The 9708-nt window shown below is 45.9% G+C and overlaps 4 non-coding genes across 4 annotated transcripts; all 4 read left to right on the forward strand.

The window, feature by feature from the left end:
- Positions 1-1706: 1706 nt before the first annotated feature.
- On the forward strand, positions 1707-1897 carry LOC130310642 (U2 spliceosomal RNA). The gene has a single exon (XR_008859143.1). It is a non-coding gene; the product is annotated as a U2 spliceosomal RNA (small nuclear RNA).
- Positions 1898-3987: 2090 nt separating this feature from the next.
- Positions 3988-4178, forward strand: LOC130310643 (U2 spliceosomal RNA). The gene has a single exon (XR_008859144.1). It is a non-coding gene; the product is annotated as a U2 spliceosomal RNA (small nuclear RNA).
- A 2063-nt stretch (positions 4179-6241) lies between these two features.
- Positions 6242-6432, forward strand: LOC130310654 (U2 spliceosomal RNA). The gene has a single exon (XR_008859155.1). It is a non-coding gene; the product is annotated as a U2 spliceosomal RNA (small nuclear RNA).
- A 2087-nt stretch (positions 6433-8519) lies between these two features.
- Positions 8520-8710, forward strand: LOC130310644 (U2 spliceosomal RNA). The gene has a single exon (XR_008859145.1). It is a non-coding gene; the product is annotated as a U2 spliceosomal RNA (small nuclear RNA).
- Positions 8711-9708: the final 998 nt, after the last annotated feature.

Consider the following 9708-nt stretch of genomic DNA (forward strand, 5'->3'; position numbering starts at 1 on the left):
CCCTTAATTCCCTGGTTGAACGTGATGGACATATGTCTTTTTTCGACCGTACTAACTATGTAACTATGTAACATAACATGGGGGGGGGGGTCTCCTGGCTGTTCACACAGGTGTGTCATTGCTGTACATTGACCATGCATTGCTTCTGTGGTATTGCAAAGGCAAAGACAAATGCTTCCAGCCATCCATTGCACTAATGGATTGGTCATCAGCTGGCTGTCTATGTCCCGCATCAATATAGACCAAAGTACAGAGGGTTAGGCTATGCTATTGTGCACCTACCTGATGCATCAGAAGGTGCGAGGCCCTTGCTAAATTCTGTGCACAGACTTTGAGATCTATGCTTTAGACTGTATCTAAACCTGCTCCAACATGGACTGACATTCTGGCCTACTTTCAGCCGATGCGACTTGTCTGTCGCTGAACAGTCGCTTTTTATGTATTCAGCACCTATGTATAATGTTGTAAAAATGCTCTAGAAGCTAAAGTCGCAGAAATGTCACACATATTTGGCCTGCAACTTTCTGTGCGACAAATTCAGACAGGAAAAATCAGTATAAATCCTTAGAAAATTATCCCCCAGTGTCTCCATCTGCTGGCGGTATTGAATAAGCATTGCTGCACTGATGGGGTATGCATTAGACGAAAAAAAAGAAGAAAAAGAAGAATAATACGCCCAGAAAAGAGGCGAAAAGGAGAAAAACGTAAAAAAACGTGAAAAAAAAGTAAGAGGAAGAGAAGGGAAAAAAAGGTGGAAATGGGTTTAAAAGTGATTTCGGCGGAGAAATATATATATATATATATATATATATATATATATATATATATATATATGCGCACACACACACATAGATATAAACGTATTCTCCGTTGAGATATTGCAGCCGCTGCTGTGTCCAGGCCCAGGAGCCTTAGCACTGTGCTGTGATGTCACTCAATACCACTGACATCACTAGGTGTAAACAACATCTCTCCTTTGCTGTGTATGTGACTATGGAGCTGTTTGGTGATGTCGTCTATTACGGCCTTCATAGAAGCAACAGGAGATTGTTGCATCCATCTTGAACCCTCAGAACTACAGTGCTATGATGTCACTCACTTCCACAGGCCTTGCAGAGTGTAAACAACAACAACCCAGCTTTGTTGTGTATGTAACCAAAGGGATTTGTGATGTCACCTAGAACCTTCACAGCAGCGACAGCTTTATGAGGAGCATCAGCACTGCTCTGCCTGAGCAGAACCATCACCGCCATAGGTTGTCAAATAACCCGGATTTAACCCACACAGGTAAGTCCAATGGGGTGCAGGCATGTCCTCTATGCTTACAGCTTCCCGTGGGTGTTGGTTTGATACCGTTTGGGGACAGCCAAGGAGGCATCTGCAGGCAACAAAGGTAGGTGTGTGCTTGTGTGTGTGTTTCCTATGCAGATCCTAAGCCCAGTGTCACATGCAAGTAGGAGGAGTAAGAAGGGTTCCTGGCAAATCCGGGTTATGGATTGCATTTAAAAAGGCCCCGTGGGAGTGCAATGGGCCCCTGTCTTGCTGCTTAGCAATAATGGTATGGGTTTAGGTTCTGCTGTGTGTACTGGTGGTTGACTGCCCCCCAGCCCAGAGTGTGCATGGAAAATTGTCTGGCAGCCTCCCTGACAGCAAGCAGTGATAGTGCCCATGAAGGGGACCTTGTTGGGCCCGCCCCTTTCACGGTTATCGCTTCTCGGCCTTTTGGCTAAGATCAAGTGTAGTATCTGTTCTTATCAGTTTAATATCTGATACGTCCCCTATCTGGGGACCATATATTAAATGGATTTTTGAGAACGGGGGCCGATTTCGAAGCTTGCTTCCGTCGCCCTATGCATTGACCCGATATGGCAGTATCTTCGGGTACAGTGCACCACCCCCTTACAGGGTTAAAAAGAAAGATTCCTACTTTCATTGCTACCTGCTTGCTGGCTAGCCAGCTAGCCAGCCCTGTGGGCCTTGCTGCTGCTGCAGCCAAAAAACAAAAGGTGGTGCTGCTGCTGCTTCTGCTGCTTCTGCTTCTGCTTGTGTCTGGCCCCTGTTGGAGCGTCCAGGCACAGGACTTCTGCTGCTGCTGACTAAATGGCCTCCTTAATTGGATCATTTGAGTAGCCAGCACACCTGTGCAGGTAGGGCATGACATGATAGGCAGCTGCCTTGATAGCGGGTGGGTGCTGAATGTTCCTAATTGACAAAATAAGATTAATGCTTATGAAGAAATATAAAATCTCATCCCTTCCCCAATATCGCGCCACACCCCTACCCCTTAATTCCCTGGTTGAACGTGATGGACATATGTCTTTTTTCGACCGTACTAACTATGTAACTATGTAACATAACATGGGGGGGGGGGTCTCCTGGCTGTTCACACAGGTGTGTCATTGCTGTACATTGACCATGCATTGCTTCTGTGGTATTGCAAAGGCAAAGACAAATGCTTCCAGCCATCCATTGCACTAATGGATTGGTCATCAGCTGGCTGTCTATGTCCCGCATCAATATAGACCAAAGTACAGAGGGTTAGGCTATGCTATTGTGCACCTACCTGATGCATCAGAAGGTGCGAGGCCCTTGCTAAATTCTGTGCACAGACTTTGAGATCTATGCTTTAGACTGTATCTAAACCTGCTCCAACATGGACTGACATTCTGGCCTACTTTCAGCCGATGCGACTTGTCTGTCGCTGAACAGTCGCTTTTTATGTATTCAGCACCTATGTATAATGTTGTAAAAATGCTCTAGAAGCTAAAGTCGCAGAAATGTCACACATATTTGGCCTGCAACTTTCTGTGCGACAAATTCAGACAGGAAAAATCAGTATAAATCCTTAGAAAATTATCCCCCAGTGTCTCCATCTGCTGGCGGTATTGAATAAGCATTGCTGCACTGATGGGGTATGCATTAGACGAAAAAAAAGAAGAAAAAGAAGAATAATACGCCCAGAAAAGAGGCGAAAAGGAGAAAAACGTAAAAAAACGTGAAAAAAAAGTAAGAGGAAGAGAAGGGAAAAAAAGGTGGAAATGGGTTTAAAAGTGATTTCGGCGGAGAAATATATATATATATATATATATATATATATATATATATATATATATATGCGCACACACACACATAGATATAAACGTATTCTCCGTTGAGATATTGCAGCCGCTGCTGTGTCCAGGCCCAGGAGCCTTAGCACTGTGCTGTGATGTCACTCAATACCACTGACATCACTAGGTGTAAACAACATCTCTCCTTTGCTGTGTATGTGACTATGGAGCTGTTTGGTGATGTCGTCTATTACGGCCTTCATAGAAGCAACAGGAGATTGTTGCATCCATCTTGAACCCTCAGAACTACAGTGCTATGATGTCACTCACTTCCACAGGCCTTGCAGAGTGTAAACAACAACAACCCAGCTTTGTTGTGTATGTAACCAAAGGGATTTGTGATGTCACCTAGAACCTTCACAGCAGCGACAGCTTTATGAGGAGCATCAGCACTGCTCTGCCTGAGCAGAACCATCACCGCCATAGGTTGTCAAATAACCCGGATTTAACCCACACAGGTAAGTCCAATGGGGTGCAGGCATGTCCTCTATGCTTACAGCTTCCCGTGGGTGTTGGTTTGATACCGTTTGGGGACAGCCAAGGAGGCATCTGCAGGCAACAAAGGTAGGTGTGTGCTTGTGTGTGTGTTTCCTATGCAGATCCTAAGCCCAGTGTCACATGCAAGTAGGAGGAGTAAGAAGGGTTCCTGGCAAATCCGGGTTATGGATTGCATTTAAAAAGGCCCCGTGGGAGTGCAATGGGCCCCTGTCTTGCTGCTTAGCAATAATGGTATGGGTTTAGGTTCTGCTGTGTGTACTGGTGGTTGACTGCCCCCCAGCCCAGAGTGTGCATGGAAAATTGTCTGGCAGCCTCCCTGACAGCAAGCAGTGATAGTGCCCATGAAGGGGACCTTGTTGGGCCCGCCCCTTTCACGGTTATCGCTTCTCGGCCTTTTGGCTAAGATCAAGTGTAGTATCTGTTCTTATCAGTTTAATATCTGATACGTCCCCTATCTGGGGACCATATATTAAATGGATTTTTGAGAACGGGGGCCGATTTCGAAGCTTGCTTCCGTCGCCCTATGCATTGACCCGATATGGCAGTATCTTCGGGTACAGTGCACCACCCCCTTACAGGGTTAAAAAGAAAGATTCCTACTTTCATTGCTACCTGCTTGCTGGCTAGCCAGCTAGCCAGCCCTGTGGGCCTTGCTGCTGCTGCAGCCAAAAAACAAAAGGTGGTGCTGCTGCTGCTTCTGCTGCTTCTGCTTCTGCTTGTGTCTGGCCCCTGTTGGAGCGTCCAGGCACAGGACTTCTGCTGCTGCTGACTAAATGGCCTCCTTAATTGGATCATTTGAGTAGCCAGCACACCTGTGCAGGTAGGGCATGACATGATAGGCAGCTGCCTTGATAGCGGGTGGGTGCTGAATGTTCCTAATTGACAAAATAAGATTAATGCTTATGAAGAAATATAAAATCTCATCCCTTCCCCAATATCGCGCCACACCCCTACCCCTTAATTCCCTGGTTGTCTTTTTTCGACCGTACTAACTATGTAACTATGTAACATAACATGGGGGGGGGGGTCTCCTGGCTGTTCACACAGGTGTGTCATTGCTGTACATTGACCATGCATTGCTTCTGTGGTATTGCAAAGGCAAAGACAAATGCTTCCAGCCATCCATTGCACTAATGGATTGGTCATCAGCTGGCTGTCTATGTCCCGCATCAATATAGACCAAAGTACAGAGGGTTAGGCTATGCTATTGTGCACCTACCTGATGCATCAGAAGGTGCGAGGCCCTTGCTAAATTCTGTGCACAGACTTTGAGATCTATGCTTTAGACTGTATCTAAACCTGCTCCAACATGGACTGACATTCTGGCCTACTTTCAGCCGATGCGACTTGTCTGTCGCTGAACAGTCGCTTTTTATGTATTCAGCACCTATGTATAATGTTGTAAAAATGCTCTAGAAGCTAAAGTCGCAGAAATGTCACACATATTTGGCCTGCAACTTTCTGTGCGACAAATTCAGACAGGAAAAATCAGTATAAATCCTTAGAAAATTATCCCCCAGTGTCTCCATCTGCTGGCGGTATTGAATAAGCATTGCTGCACTGATGGGGTATGCATTAGACGAAAAAAAAGAAGAAAAAGAAGAATAATACGCCCAGAAAAGAGGCGAAAAGGAGAAAAACGTAAAAAAACGTGAAAAAAAAGTAAGAGGAAGAGAAGGGAAAAAAAGGTGGAAATGGGTTTAAAAGTGATTTCGGCGGAGAAATATATATATATATATATATATATATATATATATATATGCGCACACACACACATAGATATAAACGTATTCTCCGTTGAGATATTGCAGCCGCTGCTGTGTCCAGGCCCAGGAGCCTTAGCACTGTGCTGTGATGTCACTCAATACCACTGACATCACTAGGTGTAAACAACATCTCTCCTTTGCTGTGTATGTGACTATGGAGCTGTTTGGTGATGTTGTCTATTACGGCCTTCATAGAAGCAACAGGAGATTGTTGCATCCATCTTGAACCCTCAGAACTACAGTGCTATGATGTCACTCACTTCCACAGGCCTTGCAGAGTGTAAACAACAACAACCCAGCTTTGTTGTGTATGTAACCAAAGGGATTTGTGATGTCACCTAGAACCTTCACAGCAGCGACAGCTTTATGAGGAGCATCAGCACTGCTCTGCCTGAGCAGAACCATCACCGCCATAGGTTGTCAAATAACCCGGATTTAACCCACACAGGTAAGTCCAATGGGGTGCAGGCATGTCCTCTATGCTTACAGCTTCCCGTGGGTGTTGGTTTGATACCGTTTGGGGACAGCCAAGGAGGCATCTGCAGGCAACAAAGGTAGGTGTGTGCTTGTGTGTGTGTTTCCTATGCAGATCCTAAGCCCAGTGTCACATGCAAGTAGGAGGAGTAAGAAGGGTTCCTGGCAAATCCGGGTTATGGATTGCATTTAAAAAGGCCCCGTGGGAGTGCAATGGGCCCCTGTCTTGCTGCTTAGCAATAATGGTATGGGTTTAGGTTCTGCTGTGTGTACTGGTGGTTGACTGCCCCCCAGCCCAGAGTGTGCATGGAAAATTGTCTGGCAGCCTCCCTGACAGCAAGCAGTGATAGTGCCCATGAAGGGGACCTTGTTGGGCCCGCCCCTTTCACGGTTATCGCTTCTCGGCCTTTTGGCTAAGATCAAGTGTAGTATCTGTTCTTATCAGTTTAATATCTGATACGTCCCCTATCTGGGGACCATATATTAAATGGATTTTTGAGAACGGGGGCCGATTTCGAAGCTTGCTTCCGTCACCCTATGCATTGACCCGATATGGCAGTATCTTCGGGTACAGTGCACCACCCCCTTACAGGGTTAAAAAGAAAGATTCCTACTTTCATTGCTACCTGCTTGCTGGCTAGCCAGCTAGCCAGCCCTGTGGGCCTTGCTGCTGCTGCAGCCAAAAAACAAAAGGTGGTGCTGCTGCTGCTTCTGCTGCTTCTGCTTCTGCTTGTGTCTGGCCCCTGTTGGAGCGTCCAGGCACAGGACTTCTGCTGCTGCTGACTAAATGGCCTCCTTAATTGGATCATTTGAGTAGCCAGCACACCTGTGCAGGTAGGGCATGACATGATAGGCAGCTGCCTTGATAGCGGGTGGGTGCTGAATGTTCCTAATTGACAAAATAAGATTAATGCTTATGAAGAAATATAAAATCTCATCCCTTCCCCAATATCGCGCCACACCCCTACCCCTTAATTCCCTGGTTGAACGTGATGGACATATGTCTTTTTTCGACCGTACTAACTATGTAACTATGTAACATAACATGGGGGGGGGGGGTCTCCTGGCTGTTCACACAGGTGTGTCATTGCTGTACATTGACCATGCATTGCTTCTGTGGTATTGCAAAGGCAAAGACAAATGCTTCCAGCCATCCATTGCACTAATGGATTGGTCATCAGCTGGCTGTCTATGTCCCGCATCAATATAGACCAAAGTACAGAGGGTTAGGCTATGCTATTGTGCACCTACCTGATGCATCAGAAGGTGCGAGGCCCTTGCTAAATTCTGTGCACAGACTTTGAGATCTATGCTTTAGACTGTATCTAAACCTGCTCCAACATGGACTGACATTCTGGCCTACTTTCAGCCGATGCGACTTGTCTGTCGCTGAACAGTCGCTTTTTATGTATTCAGCACCTATGTATAATGTTGTAAAAATGCTCTAGAAGCTAAAGTCGCAGAAATGTCACACATATTTGGCCTGCAACTTTCTGTGCGACAAATTCAGACAGGAAAAATCAGTATAAATCCTTAGAAAATTATCCCCCAGTGTCTCCATCTGCTGGCGGTATTGAATAAGCATTGCTGCACTGATGGGGTATGCATTAGACGAAAAAAAAGAAGAAAAAGAAGAATAATACGCCCAGAAAAGAGGCGAAAAGGAGAAAAACGTAAAAAAACGTGAAAAAAAAGTAAGAGGAAGAGAAGGGAAAAAAAGGTGGAAATGGGTTTAAAAGTGATTTCGGCGGAGAAATATATATATATATATATATATATATATATATATATATATATATGCGCACACACACACATAGATATAAACGTATTCTCCGTTGAGATATTGCAGCCGCTGCTGTGTCCAGGCCCAGGAGCCTTAGCACTGTGCTGTGATGTCACTCAATACCACTGACATCACTAGGTGTAAACAACATCTCTCCTTTGCTGTGTATGTGACTATGGAGCTGTTTGGTGATGTCGTCTATTACGGCCTTCATAGAAGCAACAGGAGATTGTTGCATCCATCTTGAACCCTCAGAACTACAGTGCTATGATGTCACTCACTTCCACAGGCCTTGCAGAGTGTAAACAACAACAACCCAGCTTTGTTGTGTATGTAACCAAAGGGATTTGTGATGTCACCTAGAACCTTCACAGCAGCGACAGCTTTATGAGGAGCATCAGCACTGCTCTGCCTGAGCAGAACCATCACCGCCATAGGTTGTCAAATAACCCGGATTTAACCCACACAGGTAAGTCCAATGGGGTGCAGGCATGTCCTCTATGCTTACAGCTTCCCGTGGGTGTTGGTTTGATACCGTTTGGGGACAGCCAAGGAGGCATCTGCAGGCAACAAAGGTAGGTGTGTGCTTGTGTGTGTGTTTCCTATGCAGATCCTAAGCCCAGTGTCACATGCAAGTAGGAGGAGTAAGAAGGGTTCCTGGCAAATCCGGGTTATGGATTGCATTTAAAAAGGCCCCGTGGGAGTGCAATGGGCCCCTGTCTTGCTGCTTAGCAATAATGGTATGGGTTTAGGTTCTGCTATGTGTACTGGTGGTTGACTGCCCCCCAGCCCAGAGTGTGCATGGAAAATTGTCTGGCAGCCTCCCTGACAGCAAGCAGTGATAGTGCCCATGAAGGGGACCTTGTTGGGCCCGCCCCTTTCACGGTTATCGCTTCTCGGCCTTTTGGCTAAGATCAAGTGTAGTATCTGTTCTTATCAGTTTAATATCTGATACGTCCCCTATCTGGGGACCATATATTAAATGGATTTTTGAGAACGGGGGCCGATTTCGAAGCTTGCTTCCGTCGCCCTATGCATTGACCCGATATGGCAGTATCTTCGGGTACAGTGCACCACCCCCTTACAGGGTTAAAAAGAAAGATTCCTACTTTCATTGCTACCTGCTTGCTGGCTAGCCAGCTAGCCAGCCCTGTGGGCCTTGCTGCTGCTGCAGCCAAAAAACAAAAGGTGGTGCTGCTGCTGCTTCTGCTGCTTCTGCTTCTGCTTGTGTCTGGCCCCTGTTGGAGCGTCCAGGCACAGGACTTCTGCTGCTGCTGACTAAATGGCCTCCTTAATTGGATCATTTGAGTAGCCAGCACACCTGTGCAGGTAGGGCATGACATGATAGGCAGCTGCCTTGATAGCGGGTGGGTGCTGAATGTTCCTAATTGACAAAATAAGATTAATGCTTATGAAGAAATATAAAATCTCATCCCTTCCCCAATATCGCGCCACACCCCTACCCCTTAATTCCCTGGTTGAACGTGATGGACATATGTCTTTTTTCGACCGTACTAACTATGTAACTATGTAACATAACATGGGGGGGGGGGTCTCCTGGCTGTTCACACAGGTGTGTCATTGCTGTACATTGACCATGCATTGCTTCTGTGGTATTGCAAAGGCAAAGACAAATGCTTCCAGCCATCCATTGCACTAATGGATTGGTCATCAGCTGGCTGTCTATGTCCCGCATCAATATAGACCAAAGTACAGAGGGTTAGGCTATGCTATTGTGCATCTACCTGATGCATCAGAAGGTGCGAGGCCCTTGCTAAATTCTGTGCACAGACTTTGAGATCTATGCTTTAGACTGTATCTAAACCTGCTCCAACATGGACTGACATTCTGGCCTACTTTCAGCCGATGCGACTTGTCTGTCGCTGAACAGTCGCTTTTTATGTATTCAGCACCTATGTATAATGTTGTAAAAATGCTCTAGAAGCTAAAGTCGCAGAAATGTCACACATATTTGGCCTGCAACTTTCTGTGCGACAAATTCAGACAGGAAAAATCAGTATAAATCCTTAGAAAATTATCCCCCAGTGTCTCCATCTGCTGGCGGTATTGAATAAGC

Source organism: Hyla sarda, unplaced genomic scaffold (assembly GCF_029499605.1).
Source record: "Hyla sarda isolate aHylSar1 unplaced genomic scaffold, aHylSar1.hap1 scaffold_1581, whole genome shotgun sequence".
In the NCBI taxonomy this organism is placed as follows: Eukaryota; Metazoa; Chordata; class Amphibia; order Anura; family Hylidae; genus Hyla; species Hyla sarda.